This window comes from Balaenoptera musculus, chromosome 8, assembly GCF_009873245.2.
Source record: "Balaenoptera musculus isolate JJ_BM4_2016_0621 chromosome 8, mBalMus1.pri.v3, whole genome shotgun sequence".
NCBI lineage: Eukaryota > Metazoa > Chordata > Mammalia > Artiodactyla > Balaenopteridae > Balaenoptera > Balaenoptera musculus.
The window spans coordinates 26,453,023-26,471,461 of record NC_045792.1 but is presented as its reverse complement, the minus strand read 5'-3'; the positions used below and the strand labels follow the sequence as shown (position 1 = coordinate 26,471,461).

The 18,439-nt window shown below is 35.7% G+C and overlaps 1 protein-coding gene across 2 annotated transcripts in view; it reads right to left on the bottom strand.

The window, feature by feature from the left end:
• Nucleotides 1–18,439, bottom strand: part of KBTBD3 (kelch repeat and BTB domain containing 3) — a 53,647-nt gene that overhangs the window by 14,733 nt on the left and 20,475 nt on the right. The window lies entirely within an intron of this gene.

The window sequence follows — 18,439 nt, the reverse complement described above, 5'->3', positions numbered from 1 at the left end:
CTGGTGCTCCAGTGGTTAGGACTCTGCCCTTTCACTGCTGGGGCCTGGGTTTGATTCCTGGTAGGGGAACTAAGATCCTGCAAGATGTGTGGCACGGCCAAACAAAACAACAACAACAACAACAACAACAAAGAATGTTGATAACATCTGATCTAGGATGAAAAAGAATACCCCAGTAATTCCTCACCTCACAAGGTATACTTCTTAAGTCACCTGTAAAACTGTGTTTATAAAATTACATGTTTTTCCTCCTTTTCTAATAACTATAAAATCATATATCTTCCCAGGGGTATAATGTAATATGAATCAGAAGAAGGAGTAGGGCTTTAGAAGAGGATAGACTTGAGTTCCAATGCTGGCTCAGCAATATACTTGAGATATATTTGAGGCAAGTAACTTCTGATCTTTGATTCTCATTTTCTTCATTTGTAAAATAAGGATAAACTTTACCTATCTAGTTGTGTTGTTGAGAAGATTAAAAATAAAAAATAATTTAGCATTTACTATGTGCTAAATAAATGAAAGTTAGTACGAATTTTCTATTAGAAAGTTAACATAAAAGCCAAAGAAATCATTTAAATGACATTAATCAAAATGTTTACATTTAAAAGGTGGTAGGGGGAGGGACAGCAGAAACAGTTCTCTAATAATTCCTAGGGTTTAAGAGAAAAGCTGAACATAAGAGCTATCATTGCAAAGTAGTTTTATATGGAGTATCAGGATCAATGAAAAGAAGAGAGACAACTGGTGGAGACTTGAGCCAGCCTCCTCTTTCTGACTCCATAATGACAGAAAGGAATACTTAAAGGGACTAGCCAGGGAGTATTTATACTACACAAAGGGTAGTATAACAGAGCAGGTAACCAGCGTGATCTACACTAGATAGACATGAGTTAGTGCTGTGCAAAGGATCAAAGCATCTGCTCAACAACACAATGAGGCCAGGGTGTTACTCCTGGTCTATTTCTCAAGTCTAGCAATGGGCTAGAGCATCAATAATCTGTAACAGCAATATAGAGTTTCTCCATGGCCTGCCTCAAGGAATCACAGAACTGGTTGAAAGACTCAGTCCTTATCACTTATACACTCACTGGAACTGCTCTGAATTCTCATCCATTTAAAGATATGTATTTAAATCCTTCTTTATTAGAGGAAGTTGGATGCTGAAGATGGAAAAATAAATTTATCTCCTATAAGCTTAGATTCTTTTGGGTTTTTAAAAGTTCCCTCAAAGTTTAGGATTATAGGTGTTGGCAAGGATATTTGATCCACATGGGACAATCTACAGCAGCAATTACTACCCTGACTTCCAAGCCATCTAATCAGGGAAAGATGAAGGAAACGATTTGGGTAGATACTGAATACTTGTTTCATAATACTTTCATTCTGTATGTGATTGATTATGTATGTGTGTGTATACATAAAATTTTTTTCTACAACTTAATTTTAAAATACATTTTTATTGGACATTTAAGGGTATCTCTACTTTCCAATTCTTTAATGTGGTCATAATTACCACTGGAAACTACCAAAATTTAAGTAGTATCATGTTGGTTTTCCCCCCCATAACTCTATTATTTTTCTATTTCTCATCTAGATGAACGGCCGCTACACTTCCCAAGCTAGACACTTAGAAGCCGTCTTTCACCAACCATATACATCCATTTTAAAACCGCTTCTCTCCATCCCTACTGCCATTCTTTTAGTTTAAGCTCTCATCATTCTCACTTGAATTGCCCAACAGCCTCAACACTGATCTTTCTTATTCTATAAACTTTTATTTAAAATCTTCTGGGTTTCAAACCTGTGCATACATTTGGGAATATAAAGATAAATGAGGCACAGAATCCCTGCTCTTACAGGTTTATAGGCTAGTGTGGAAAGAAATAAGTAAACTGTATAAGGGTCATAATAGAGATATGAGCAGTGTTACGGAAGCATAGAGGAAGGACAACATTCAGACTTGCTTTCAGGGGTGGAAAGGACAAAACAGAGAGGGGAAGAGGATTGGGGAAGCCATCCTGATGAGTACAGTACTTGCGCTGTTAAAAAAAAAAAAAAAGAAAAAAAAGGAAAATGGTTACCAAAGGTGAGAAAGACATTTCCAAGAGAAAAAATTAAGTTATAAATGCAAAGGCATGGATAAGAGTTATTATGGCCCCTTTGGAGAAATACAAAGTTGAGGACAGGGGATAGGGTAAAAAAAGCTTAAGTAGTAAATAGGGAATGGCTCATGCAAAGTCTTACATACCATGCAAGGGGGCTTCGGTTTCATTCTATAGGTAATGAGTAATATTTAGAAAACTTTTAAGGAGTGGCATTATACCACTGGATTTACATTTTAGAAAGATCATTCTGCTAAGAATATAGCAGTGAGTAACAAAGATGTGGCTCCTATTCTCATGGAGCTTACTATCTAATGGGACAGATATGCATGTTCACTGGCATTGGTAATGAGAATATCAATTTTAAAAAATCCAAACACTTTTTAATGAAAAACAAATTTAATTTTGTTAAGCCACTGAGATGTAGTTATTACAACAAATAGGATTATCTTAATTGATGCATATTTATTTTAATCCCAGCAACTCAATAAGCACATTTATTAATCTAAATATTTATCTGTTGATTCTCTAGTGTTTTCTGCACAAAAATTACATCATTTGTAAATATTAAGGTTGCTTTTCTTTCCTATTTTTTACCAATTTTATTTCTTTTTTTGTACTACAGTAGTAGCGAAGACCTCCTGTACAATGTTGAATAAAAGCAACATTGTTTGCAATACATTTAAATATCACTGTATGTGTATATATAATTTATACCTAATTATTTATACCAAGTTATAATACATGTGTAAATAATTTGGAACTTGGATTAAGTCAGTTACTGAGGCTCATAGTTCACAGATAAGAAGTGAACCCAATGATATATGTATATTGTAATTTTTATTTCTATAACTAGTAATGTAAGTAAAATGGCTTTATTTGAAATTTTCAAGCATCAGCTAATACTTCAGCATTACACACAGGTATTCACTTTTGTAAAGTGGTTAAAAGTTAAAGCCCTCCATGTTAACTCTATGTAGAATGGTCAAGCAGAGAAGCTGAAATGTCCTATTTTGTCAATTTGGCTTCAGTGAATTTCTACATGGAGACTTTACTTAATCAACGATTATAAGCACTATCAAAGAGAAAGGGCACTGGAAAATATATGAAAGGGAAAGAGGGAACTGATCCACAAGACAACTAAAGCCATTGAAATTAATAAAAATCAATCAAGGAAAATAAGTAGAATTAGTAGAGAAGAGGGCCAAGGATGGAACACCAAGGATAACTAATCTTAAGGGATAGACAATTTAAGTTGAAGAATTATTTATGCAGCATCTGCTACATACCAGGTGATGGTCTACAAAAACTGAAAATATAATGGAAAATACAATTTGTAGTAGATACAGGTGAAAAAGTTCTACAGCTGAGAAAAAACTCACAAAGAACAGGGAAAGAAATGGAAGAAAATTAGAAAAGATGGTGGAAGCCAAAGGAAGAGAATTTCAAGAACGAAGTAGTTCCCATATTATCAAAAGCTGAGAGAGATTAGGTAAGGTAAGGACTGAAGTCATTGATGATTTGAGGGTGGGGTGGGGAGAGGCCAGATTACAGTGGTTTTAAGAGGGAATAAAAGAAAAATTTATACAAAATTTGTTCGTTAAGTTCAGTGAGGTTGGGACTAGAGGGGTAATTCTAAGAAATATTGCTTTGCTTTAGATGGGAGAAATTTGAGCATGTTAATACACTGACAAAAAAGGGGAGATATGGAGGGAAATTTTTGATAATGATTACAACAATCTAAATTAAGCACTTACATCCCTATCAAAGCAAATCATTTTGGACCTTTAAAGCAATAAATCAGAGAACAATACTATATGGCAAAACTTTCATTTCTGTTAACAGGTAAACACTGATAAGCAAATGAATGGTTAGAGACTCAATTTTCATAGTTTATTTGTGATATAACAAACTTGAAAATATTAGAATTTATAATAAGTAATTTATACAGCTATTTCATTCAATGCTCATAATCCTTTAAGATTAGTATTAATAATGACTTTTTCAAAATGGGAAATTGAGGCTGAGATTAAACAATAAGGTGTAAGACACAAAACTAACAGAAACATGCTTGTTTCACTCAAAGTCCATGCTCTTTTCAATACTATTCTGACCCTGGATTTTAATATCAAATGAAAGCTCAGAAAGTAATTTTAGTGCTCAAAAGATCCAACCATAAATGTACTGGTCAAAACTTACCATGACAATTTAAGATCATTCTGAATAAGAAAGACATATATGACAAAAATAAGAGCTAACATTTATACAGCCAGTACCATGTGTCAGGTACCGGGCCATGGGCCTCACACAGCATTTAATTTAATTCTTATAAATATTACTCCTATAAAAAATGAGACCTCTGCTTTAGTATAGTAGACATACTTTTCCCTGTTTCTCCTGCTAAGCACAACTAAAAACCCTGGACATATATAAAAATATATATCACAAACATACAGAGTCTGTAAGAAGTGGAGAGAAACAGGCAGGCTGGCTAGTGAACTTCAGACCCAAGGAACAAGACAGTGATGAGTTCCTTGGGTTTTATTTTTGCCTAATATATCATAGATAGTGAAGAAGCTGACAACACTGAACACCAATGGGCACACACATAAAGAAATCCAAGAAAAACATGATCTCTTTAGGCAAAGGACCAGGAAAGAGAGCAACCTAGCAAGACAGAAAAGTTTTGACAAACACCACAAAAAAACTGGGGCTCTATCCCACCAAGGTCAGCAAAAGTGGAATGGAGAGCCAAGAATTCCACCCTTGCTAGACTGTAATGAGGTGCCTCAGCTCTCCTCTCACTTCCCCAAAGGAATGGTGTCGGTGAAGGCTGAGTGGGGAGTCAGGACTGCGTGGTAACAAGTGGCCACCAGCAACCCCCCCCCAATCAGTGGCAATCATGTGGCATGTGGGGAGCCTGAACTTCTACCCCCACCTGGCAGTAACATGGCATTCCAGCCCCTCCTGGCTGGAGTAGAGTCAGAGGCCGAGTAAAGAATCAGGACTTCCACTACCGATTAGCAGCAACAAGGCCATCCCCAATGATGTCACTGGAGACCACGTGAGGAGCAATAACAAGGTGCCTCTTGTTATCAGAGGATAATCTGAGGCTGAGATTGGTATCAGAGGATGCAGAGAGGGGAGCCTAAACTTCTAATTCTGTCCAGCCGTAGAAAGTAGCCCTTCCTCTCCTAGGTATCAACAGAGGTATAGTGGAAAGTCTGGACTTCCACCTCAACCTGGCAGCAATGAGGTGGTAACCTAAACCGAAAAGAGCAGTGTCAAAAAAGACCCACTAAAATACAAGATTTAAATAAGATCTAGAGTCTTACATAGTACTCAATAGAACCAAGAACCAGGAATATATCAAATTAAATAAGAAAAAACAATCAACAGACATCAACAGTGAGATGACACTGATGTCAGAATTATGTGCCAAGAATTTTAAGGCAGCCATCATAGAAAAACCTCAGTGAGCAATTACAAAGTATATATTATATACATGCACATATATATATTATATACAGTTGTCCCTTGGTAACCACAGGGGATTGGTTCCAGGACACTCCTCCCCATCCAATACCAAACTCCTCAGATGCTTAACTCCCTTATATTAAATGGCTGGCATAGTACGCTCAGTCCTCCGAATGTGCAGATGTGGAACCTACAGATATGGAGGGCTGAATGTATACAGGTATATATGTAAATGATGTAATTCCTAGAGCAACCTCTAAAGTGTCTATACAAAGAGATACACCCAGAATCATTATAGCAGAATGAAAACGGAAAATGGAATCCTAAAAAAGTTTCAAGTAACCCAAAGGAGGCAGAAAAAAGAAAAAAGAGAAATTAAAAACAGAATAAACAGAAAACAAACAACCAAAAACCAAACTTAAGTACTAACATATTCAATAACTGTACTAAATGTAAATGGTACACACACACACATAACAATTAAAAGACAGAGATCAGCAGAGTAGATTTAAAAAAAAAAATAACCCCAACTTTATACTTCTTAAAAGTAACTCACTTCAAGCAGAATGATATAAGTAGGTTGGAAGTCAAAAGATAGAGAAAGATATACTATATAAGCATGAATTAAAAGAAAACAGGTGTGGCTATATTAATATCAGGTGAAGTAGACATCAACAAGGAAAAGTATCAGGGACAAAGAGATATATCACATAATGTCAATCCAGCAAGAAGACATAGCAAACCTAAATGTGTACATATCAAACAAAAGAGCTGCAGTAATGGGAAGTAAAAACTGATAGACCTGAAAAGAAAAACAGACAAATGCATTTATTATAGCTATAATGCTAGAGACCTGAATGTCCTTCTCTCTAAAATTAATAGAACAAGAACACAATAAATCAGCAATGATACACAAGAACTCAATAACACCAGCAACCAACAGAATCTAATCAACAGAATACACAAGATTTTCAAGTGCCTATGAAACATATAGCAAAGGTGACCATATCTTGACCTACCCTTAAATGATTTAAAAGAATTGAAGGCACACAGATTATGTTATGTGGCCGCAATGAAATGAGACTAGAAATCAATTAAGAGAAAGGTTAACACTAAAATCTGAGGGGGCGGAGTCAAGATGGCAAAATAGGAGTACACAGAGTTCACATCTCCTTACAACTAGGGCACCTACCAGGCACTTGTGAGGGGCCATGGACACCGAAGGGGATGGGAAGAACCCCCAAGAAACCAGGTAGGACGTGGCGTGGGGGAGGAGAAATGGAGGCAGGATGGGATGGATGCCCCTGAGGGGTGGCTGGGGGAGGGGAGGGGTTCCCACACCTAGAGTGGCCCACCCACAGTGAGGGGAGCAACGGGGATGCAGAGAGACCCTTGGGAGATTGGAGGATCAGAAAGGAACAAAGCCAGTGTTTCCCCCGCCCACCTGGGCCATACGGAGCCTGCTGAGGTCTTGGGCCTGATCCTCTGCACTCCAAGGCCACCACTGGCTGTGCTGAGCCCAAACCCTGCCCCTGCACTCTAATCCACGCTCTGAGGCCCCCTCCAGCCGTGTTGTCCTTTACAGCTGTGCAGGTCCTGAGCCTAGGGCCCACCCCTGCCCTAAACTCCACCATCACCTAAGGTCTGTGGCCCAAGCCAAGGCATTTTCCAGCCCCTTTTTCTTTTCTTCATTTTTTCTTTTTTTTTTTTTTAAATGTTGTGGTTCTGTTTTACCTTGTGGTGGTATCATTTATATCTTTATTTTTTCTAATAAGTCTTTTATTTTTCTAATTTTATTTCATCTTTTACTCTTTGTGATTGTTCTGCTCCTTTTGGTTTGTTCCTGCCTCTTTTTTTTTTTTTTTTTTTTGCTGTTTTGGTTCTGTTTTGCCTTGCTGTTGTTGTTTCACTTATATTTCTAGTTTTTCTAATATATTTTTTATTTTTCTACTTTCATTTTATTTTTTATTCCTCAATATCATCCTCCTTTTTTTTTTTCTTTTTTTTGCCATGCCACACGGCTTGCAGAATCTTGGTTCCCAGGCTGGGGGTCAGGCCTGAGCTGCTGAGGTGGGGGTAACAAGCCCAAACCACTGGACTAACAGAGAACCTCAGACATCAGGAAATATTAATCAGAGTGAGGTCTCTCGGAGATCCTCATCTTGGCACCAAGACCCCACTCTACCCAACTGCCTGCAAACTCCAGTGCTGGACACCTCAGGCCAAACAACCAGTAAGAGAGGAACAAAGCCCCACCCATTAAAAAAAATGAGTAGACAAAAAAATATGTTACAGACGAAGGACCAAAGTAAAAACCTACAACACCAAATAAATGAAGAGAAAATAGGCAACCTACCTGAAAAGGAATTCAGAGTAATGATACTAATAAAGATGATACAAAATCTCAGAAATAGAATGAAGGCATGGATTGAGAAAATACAAGAAATGTTTAAAAAAGACCTAGAAGAACAAAAGAACAAAAAACTGTGATGAACAACACAATAACTGAAGCAAAAAATACACTAGAAGGAATCAATAGCAGAATAACTGAGAAAGAAGAATAAATAATGAGCTGGAAGATAGAATGGTGGAAATAACTGCTGAGGAGCAGAATAAAGAAAAAAGAATGAAAAGAATGGAGGACAGTGTCAGAGAACTCTGGGACAACATTAAACACACAACATTCGAATTATAGTGGTTCCAGAAGAAAAAGAGAAAGAGAAAGAGTCTGAGAAAATATGTGAAGAGATCATAGTTGAAAACTTCCCTAACATGGGAAAGGAAAGCGCCACCAAAGTGCAGAAACTGCAGAGAGTCCATACGAGATAAACCCTAGGAGAAACCTCCAAGACACATATTAATCAAACTAACAAAAATTAAACACACAAAAAAATATTAAAAGCAGCAAGGGAAAAGCAACAAATAACATACAAGGGAAGCCCCATAAAGTTATCAGCTGTTTCTTCAGCAGAAACTCTGCAGGCCAGAAGGGAGGGGCAGGATATATTTAAAGTAATAAAAGAAAAAAACCTACAACAAAGATTACTCTAACCATCAAGGATCTCATTCGGATTTGATGGAGAAATCAAAAGCTTTACAGATAAGCAAAAGCTAAGAGAATTCAGCACCACCAAATCAGCTTTACAACAAACGCTAAAAGAACTTCTCTAGGCAGGAAACACAAGAGAAGAAGAAGAAAAGGACCTGCAAAAACAAACCCAAAACAATAAAGAAAAAGGTAATAGGAACATATATATCTATAATTACCTTGAATGAAAATGGATCAAATGCTCCAACCAAAAGACACAGACTGTCTGAATGGATACAAAAGTATTCCATGCAAATGGAAATCAAAAGAAAGCTAAAGGAGCAATACTTATATAGACAAAATAGGCTTAAAAATAAAGAATGTTCCAAGAGAAAAGAAAGAACACTATGTCATGATCAAAGGATCAATCCAAGAAGAAGATGGAACAATTATAAATGTTTATGCACCCAACATAGGAGCACCTCAATACATAAGGCAAATACTAACAGCCAAAAAAGGGGAAATCGACAGTAATGCAATAACAGTGGGAGACCTCAACACTCCACTTACACCAATGGACAGATCATCCAGACAGAAAATAAGGAAACACAAGCTTTAAATGACACAATAGACCAGATAGACTTAATTGATACTTGTAGGACATTCCAGGTGAAAGCAACAGAATACACTTTCTTCTTAAGTGCACACATTGAGAACATTTTCCAGGGTAGATCACATCTTGGGTCACAAATCAAGCCTTGGAAAATTTAAGAAAATTGAAATCGTATCAAGCATCTTTTCTGACAACAATACTATGAGATTAGAAATCAATTATAGGAAAACAACTGTAAAAAACACAAACTCATGGAGGCTAAACACTGCACTGCTAAATAACCAAGAGATCACTGAAGAAATCAAAGAAGAAATAAAAAAAATACCTAGAAACAAATGATAATGAAAGCACGATGACCCAAAACCTATGGGATGCAGCAAAAGAAGTTCTAAGAGGGAAATTTATAGCAATTCAATCTCACCTCAAGAAACAAGAAAAATCTCAAATAAACAATCTAACTTTACACGTAAAGCAACTAGAGAAAGAAGAACAAAGAAAACCCAAAGTTAATAGAAAGAAATCATAAAGATGAGAGCAGAAATAAAAGAAATAGAAACGAAAAAAACAACAGCAAAGATCAATAAAACTAAAAGCTGGTGCTTTGAGAAGATAAACAAAATGGATAAACCTTTAACCAGACTCATCAAGAAAAAAAGAAAGAGGACTCAATCAATAGAATTGAAAAAGGAGAAGTTACAACTGACACCACAGAAATACAAAGGATGATACGAGACTACTATAAGCAACTACAACCTACAACCAAGACTACTCTACCCAGCAAGGATCTCATTCAGATTCGATGGAGAAATCAAAACCTTTACAGAGAAGCAAAGCTAAGAGAATTCAGCACCACCAAACCAGCTCTACAACAAATGCTAAAGGAACTTCTGTAAGTGGGAAACACGAGAGAAGAAAAGGACCAACAAAAACAAACCCAAAACAATTTAGAAAATGGTCATAGGAACATACATATCGATAATTACCTTAAACGTGAATGGATTAAATGCTTCAACCAAAAGACACAGGCTTGCTGAATGGATACTAAAACAAGACCCATATATGTGCTGTCTACAAGAGACCCACTTCAGACCTAGGGACACATACAGACTGAAAGTGAGGGGATGGAAAAAGATATTGCATGCAAATGGAAATCAAAGGAAACCTGGAGTAGCAATACTCATATCAGATAAAATAGACTTTAAAATAAAGAATGTTACAAGAGACAAGGAAGGACATTACATAATGACCATTAGCCAGACTCATCAAGAAAAATAGGAAAAGGACTCAACTCAATTAGATTAGAAATGAAAAAGGAGAAGTTACAACAGACACCGCAGAAATACAAAGCATCGTAAGAGACTACTACAAGCAACTCTATGCCAATAAAATGGACAACCTGGAAGAAATGGACAAATTCTTAGAAAGGTATAACCTTCCAAGACGGAACCAGGAAGAAATAGAAAATATGAACAGACCAATCACAAGTAATGAAATTCAAACTGTGATTAAAAATCTTCCAACAAACAAAAGTCCAGGACCAGACAGCTTCATAGGTGAATTCTATCAAACATTGAGAGAAGAGCTAACACGCATCCTTCTCAAACTCTTCCAAAAACTTGCAGAGGAAGGAACACTCCCAAACTCATTCTACAAGGCCACCATCACCCTTATACCAAAACCAGACAAAGATACTACAAAAAAAGAAAATTATAGACCAATATCACTGATGAATATAGATGCAAAAATCCTTAACAAAATACTAGCAAACTGAATCCAACAACACATTAAAAGGATCATACACCATGATCAAGTGGGATTTATCCCAGGGATGCAAGGATTCTTCAATATACGCAAATCAATCAATATGATACATCATATTAACAAATTGAAGAATAAAAACCATATGATCATCTCAGTAGATGCAGAAAAAAGCTTTTGACAAAATTCAACACCCGTTTATGATAAAAACTCTCCAGAAAGTGGGCACAGAGGGAACCTACCTCAACATAATAAAGGCCATATATGACAAACCCACAGCAAACATCATTCTCAATGGTGAAAAACTGAAAGCATTTCCTCTAAGATCAGGAGCAAGACAAGGATGTCCACTCTCGCCACTATTATTCAACATAGTTTTGGAAGTCCTAGCCATGGCAATCGGAGAAGAAAAAGAAATAAAAGAAATCAAAATTGGGAAAGAAGTAAAACTGTCACTGTTTGCAGATGACATGATACTATACATAGGAAATCCTAAAGATGCAACCAGAAAAATACTAGCACTCATCAATGAATTTGGTAAGGTTGCAGGATACAAAATTAATGTACAGAAATCTCTTGCATTCCTATATACTCACAACAAAAGATCAGAAAGAGAAATTAAAGAAACAATCCCATTTATCATTGCAACCAAAAGAATAAAATACCTAGGAATAAACCTACCTAAAGAGACAAAAGACCTGCACTCAAAAAGCTATAAAACACTGATGAAAGCAATCAAAGATGACAAAAACAGATGGAGAGATATACCATGTTCTTGGACTGGAAGAATCAATATTGTGAAAATGACTATACTACACAAAGCAATCTACAGATTCAATGCAATCCCTATCAATCACCAATGGCATTTTTCACAGAATTAGAGCAAAAAATTTTACGATTTGTATGGAAACACAAAAGACTCCAAATAGCCAAAGCAATCTCGAGAAAGAAAAGTGGAGCTGCAGAAATCAGGCTGCCTGACTTCAGACTATACTAAAAGCTACAGTAATCAAGACAGTATAGCACTGGCACAAAAACAGAAACATACATCAAAGGTACAAGATAGAAATCCCAGAGATGAACCCACGCACCTATGGTCACCTAATCTATGACAAAGGAGGCAAGAGTATACAATGAAGAAAGACAATCTGTTCAATAAGTGGTGCTGGGGAAACTGTACAGCTACATGTAAAAGAATGAAATTAGAACACTCCCTAACACCATACACAAAAATAAACTCAAAATGTATTAAAGACTTAAAGGTAAGACCAGACATTATAAAACTCTTAGAGGAAAACATAGGAAAAACACTCTTTGACCTAAATCACAGCAAGATCTTTTCTGACCCACCTCCTGAAGTAATGAAAATAATAACAAAAATAAACAAATGGGACCTAATGAAACTTAAAAGCTTTCGCACAATAAAGGAAACCATCAACAAAATGAAAAGACAACCCTCACAATGTCAGAAGATATTTGCAAAGAAAGCAACGGACAAAGGATCAATCTCCAAAATATACGAACAGCTCATGCAGCTCAATAACAGAAAAACAAACAACCCACTCAATAAATGAGAGGAAGACCTAAATAGACATTTCCCCAAAGAAGACATACAGATGGCCAACAAGCACCTGAAAAGCTGCTCCGCATCACTAATTATTAGAGAAATGCAGAACAAAACTACAGTGAAGTATCACCTCAGACCAGTCAGAATGGCCATCATCAAAAAATCTACAAACAATAAATGCTGGAGAGGATATGGAGAAAAGGGAATCCTTTTGCACTGCTGGTGGGAATGAAAATTGATACAGCCACTGTGGAGAACAGTATGGAGGTTCCTCAGAAAACTAAAAATAGACTACCATATGACCCAGCAATCCCACTACTGGGCATATACCCTGAGAAAACCATAATTCAAAAAGTTACATGTACCCCAATGGTCACTGCGGCTCTATTTACAATAGCCAGGACATGGAAACAACCTAAATGTTAATCAACAGATGAATGGATAAAGAAGATGTGGTACATATACATATAATGGAATATTACTCAGCCATAAAAGGGAACGAAATTGGGCCATTTGTAGAGATGTGGATGGACCCAGAGTCTGTCATACAGAGTGAAGTAAGTCAGAGTAAAACAAATATCGTATATTAACGCATATATGTGGAATCTAGAAAAATGGTACACACGAACCTATTTGAAGGGCAGGAATAGAGATGCAGACATAGAGAATGGAAATGTGGATGGGGGAGAAGGGGAGTGTGGGATGAAATGGGAGATTAGGTGTGACATAAAAACACTATGATGTGTAAAATAGATAGCTGGTGGAAACCTGCTGCATAGCACAGGGAGCTCAGCCTAGTGCTCTGTGATGACCTAGACAGGTGGGACTGGGGAAGGGGGAGGGGGTCCAAGAGGAAGGGGATATATTTATACACACAGCTGATTCACTTTATTGTACAGCAGAAACTAACACAACATTGTAAAGCAATTATACTCCAACCAAAAGAAAATTTAAAAAAATAAAAATAAAAAAAAATTAAAATTAAAATCTCCACGCACCTGGAAATGAAGTAACACATTTGTTAACAATTCATGAGGCAAAGAGAAAGTCTCAAGGGAAATTTTTTTAAAATACATTGAATTTAATGAAAACGAAAGCACAACATATTTAAACGTGTGGGATGTAGCTAAAACAATGCTGAGAGAAAACTTTATCTCAGGAAATGATTACATTATGAAAGTATAAAGGTCTCAAATCAATCACCTAAGCTCCCGCCTCAAGAAAACTAGAAAAAGAAGAGCAAAATAAACTCAATGTAGGCAAGAGAGAGAAAATGATACATAGCAAATTATCTATGAAATTAAAATTTTAAAAATGCAGAGAAAATCAATGAAACAGAGCTTATTCTTTGAAAAGTTCAATAAAGTAGACAAACCTCTAGCAAGAATGACAAAGAAAGAATAATAGAGAGAAAACACAAATTATTAATATCAGGAGTGAAACAAGAGAATTACTACAGACCTTAAAAACATCAAAAGGATAAAGGAATACTATAAACAACTCTATACATAACAATTTGATAGTTCAGATGAAATAGACTAATTCCTCAAAAAACACATTACCACAACTCACTCAAGATGAAATATAAAATTTGAATAGTCATGTTACTATTAAATAAATTAAATTTACCAAATGTTTAAAGTATGAATACCAAATCTATACAATTTCATCCACAATATAAAAGAGGAGGGAATACTTCCCAACTAATTTTATTAAGTCAGTTTTACTGTAGCATCCCAAAGACACTACTACAAAAATAAAAAAGACAAATATGATGTAAAAATTATTTTAAAAATTATCAAAAATAGTTCAGCAATAAATAAAAGAAATTATATACTACAACCATATCCAGGGATGTAAGAGTAGTTCAATATTCAAATATCAATATAATCCACCATTGAAGGATGCTATGAAAGAAAAAATCATATGATCATATCAACACAGTAAAAGCATTTAAAAATCCAACACCTATTAACAAGAAAAACTCTCAGCCAACAATGAATAGAGAAGAATTTCCTCAACTTGATAAGGAACATCTACAATAAAACATATTGCTAACATTACACTAAATGGTAAGAGACTGAATACCTTCACTGTAAGATGAGAAAAATGACAAGGATATCCACTCTTACCACTGCTTTTCATCACAGTACTGGAAGCTCTAGCCAGCACACCAAGGCAAGAAAATCCTATACAAAGCATACATATTGGAAAGAAAGAAATAAACTGTCTCTATTTATAGGTTATAAAATTGTCTATGAAAAATCCCAGGTAATCTATAAATATATATATATAGTAAGTTCAACAATGCCACAGGATATAATATTAACATACAAAAATCAATTGTTTTTCTATAAAATAGCCGTGAACACATGGAAACCACAATTTAAACAATAATACCACTTACAATAGTGAGGGAGGGAGAGAGAGAAAGAGACAGAGAAATTCACAGGTATAAACCTAACAAAACACGTACAGGACTCATACACTGCAAACTACAAAATGCTGATATAAGAAATCAAAGAAACCTAAATACATGGAGAGATATGCTACATTCATGAATTAGAAAAATCAACATAGTAAGTATGTCAATTCTCCCCATATTGATTATACTAGTTTAATACAATTCCTATGAAAATCCCATAAAAAATTTTTTTTTGAGATAGAGATAAGTTTACTCTAAAACATATATGGGATGACAAGGAAAATAAAATAGCTGACACAATTTTGAAAAATAATAATAATGTGAGAAGAATCAGTCTACTTGATTTAAAGGTCTACAGTAATCAAGACTGCCTGATACTGGTGAAAAGACTAATACATAGATCTGTGGAACAGAGAATATAACTAAGAAGTAGCCCCACTCAAGTAAAGTCAACTGATTTTTGACCAAAGTTCAAAAGCAATTCAATGAATAGTACTGAAGCAAATGATATTGAAGCAAATGGACATCCACAGGCAAAAAAATGAAAAAAGAGCCTTGATCTAATCATCACACTTCATAAAAAAATTAACTCAAAATACATCATAAATTTAAATATAAAATTTAAAACTATAAAACTTTTAGAAGGAAGAAATTATAGGAGAAAATCTTTGTGACTAGGAGTTACTCAATGAGTTCTTAGATATGACAGGAAAAGTATAAGAAATAAAATAGAGAAAAAAATTGGTAGGTTGAATTTTACCAAAACTAAAAACATTTCCTCTGTGAAAGACCATGTTAAGATAATGAAAAGACAAGATATGGGCTGGGAGAAAATATCTGTAAATGAAATCTGATAAAAGATTCATATCTAGAATATATAAAGAACTCTCAAAACTCAACAGTACAAAAACCCAAACAATCTAATTAAGAAATAGGCAAAGGGCATGAAGGAATATTTCACCAATGAGAACATACAGATGGCAAATAAGCACATTAAGAGATGTTCAATATCATTAGTCATTAAAGGCATATTTCATTTTATTGCACCTCACAGATATTGTAGTTTTGATGATTTGTGGCAACCCTGTGCTGTCAGATGAGGGTTAGTATTTTTTAGAAATAAAGTATTTTAAAATTAAGGTATGTACATTGTTTTTTTAGACATAGTGCTATTGCATATTTAATAGACAATAGTACAGTATAAACATAACTTTTATATGCACTGGAAAAACAAAAACTCCATATAACTTGCTGTACTGCAATATTTGCTTTATTGCACAGGTCTGGACCAAACCCCCTATATCTCAGAGGATTCTACTATGAAAATGTAAAATTAAGACCACAGGGAACTATTACTATTAGAATTGCTAATATAATATTAAAAATAATAACACCAAAAGCTTGAAAGGATTCAAAGACACTGGACCATTCATACATTGCTAACGGAAATTATTTGGCAGCTTCTTAAAAAGCTGTTTAGTTTGTGTTTTCAACACAGTGATCTCATTTGGCCAGGGAACTCAATGTGCAATTCTGCCTGATGCAAGACCCAAACAATGAGCCTTGCTGGCTTTTTAAAAAATATCTTTATTGGAGTATAATTGTTTTACAATGTTGTGTTAGTTTCTGTTGTACAACAAAGTGAATCAGCTATAAGTATACATATATTCCCATATCCCCTCCCTCTGGGCCTCCCTCCTATCCTCCCTGTCCTACCTCTCTAGGTCATCAAAAAGCATCAAACTATCTCCCTGTGCTATGAATCAGCTTCCCACTAGCCTTCCATTTTACATTTGGTAGCGTATATATGTCAAAGCTACTATCTCACTTCGTCCCAGCTTCCCCTTCATCCCTCTGAGTCCTCAAGTCCATTCTCTACGTCTGTGTCTTTATTCCTGCCATGTCACTAGGTTCATCAGTACCGTTTTTTTAGGTTCCACATATGTGTGTTAGCATATGGTATTTGCTTCTCTCTTTATGACTTACTTCACTCTGTATGACAGTCTCTAGGTCCATCCACCTCATTACAAATAACTGAGTATCGTTCCTTTTTATGGCTCAGCAATATTCCATTGTATATATGTGCCACATCTTCTTTATCCATTCATCTGTTGAAGGACATTTAGGCTGCTTCCATGTCCTAGCTACTGTAAATAGTGCTGCAATGAACATTCTGGTACATGTATCTTTCTGAATTAAGGTTTTCTCAGGGTATATGCCCAGTAGTTGGGCATTGTGGGTCCAACACATGATTGCTGGGTCATGTGGTAGTTCTATTTTTTAGCTTTCTAAGGAACCTCCACACTGTTCTCCACAGTGGCTTTATCAATTTACATTCCCACCAACAGTGCAAGATGGTTCTCTTTTCTCCACACCCTGTCCAGCATTTATTGTTTGCAGATTTTCTGATGATGCCCATTCTAACCAGTGTGAGGTGATACCTCATTGTAGTTTTGATTTGCATTTCTCTAATAATTAGTGATGTTGAGCAGCTTTTCATGAGTTTGTTGGTCATCTGTATGTCTTCTTTGGAGAAATGTCTATTTAGGTCTTCTGCCCATTTTTGGATTGGGTTGTTTGTTTTCTTGATATTGAGCTGCATGAGCTGCTTGTATATTTTGGAGATTAATCCTTTGTCAGTTGCTGTGTTTGCAAATATTTTCTCCCATTCTGAGGGTTGTCTTTTCATTTTGTTTATGGTTTCCTTTGCTGTACAAAAGCTTTTAAGTTTCACTAGGTCCCATATGTTTATTTTTCTTTTTATTTTCAATACTCTAGGAGGTGGGTCAAAATAGATCTTGCTGTGATTTATGTCAGAGTGTTCTGCCTACGCTTTCCTTTAAGAGTTTTATAGTGTCTAGCCTTACATTTAGGTCTTTTATCCATTTTGAGTTTATTTTTGTGTATAGTGATAAGAAGTGTTCTAATTTCATTCTTTTAAACATAGCTTTCCAGTTTTCCCAGCTCCACTTACTGAAGAGGCTGTCTTTTCTCCATTGTCTGTTCTTGCCTCCTTTGTCAAAGAAAAGGTGACCATATGTGTGTGAGTTTATCTCTGGTCTTTCTATCCTGTTCCATTGATCTATATTTGTTCTTGTGCCAGTCTTGATTGGCTTGATTGACTGTCTTGATTACTGTAGCTTTCTAGTATAGTCTGAAGTCAGGGAGCCTGATTCCTCCAGCTCTGTTTTTCTTTCTCAAGGTTGTTTTAGCTATTCGGGGTCTTTTGTGTTTCCATACAAATTGTAAAATTTTTTGTTCTCGTTTTGTGAAAAATGCCATTGGTAATTTGATAGGGATTGCATTGAATCCATAGATTGCTTTGGGTAGTACAGCCATTTTCACAATGTTGATTCTTCCAATCTAGGAATATGGATATATCTTTCCATCTGTTTGTATCATTTTTGTTTTCTTTCATCAGTGTTTTATAGTTTTCTGCATATAAGTCTTTTGCCTCCTTAGGTAG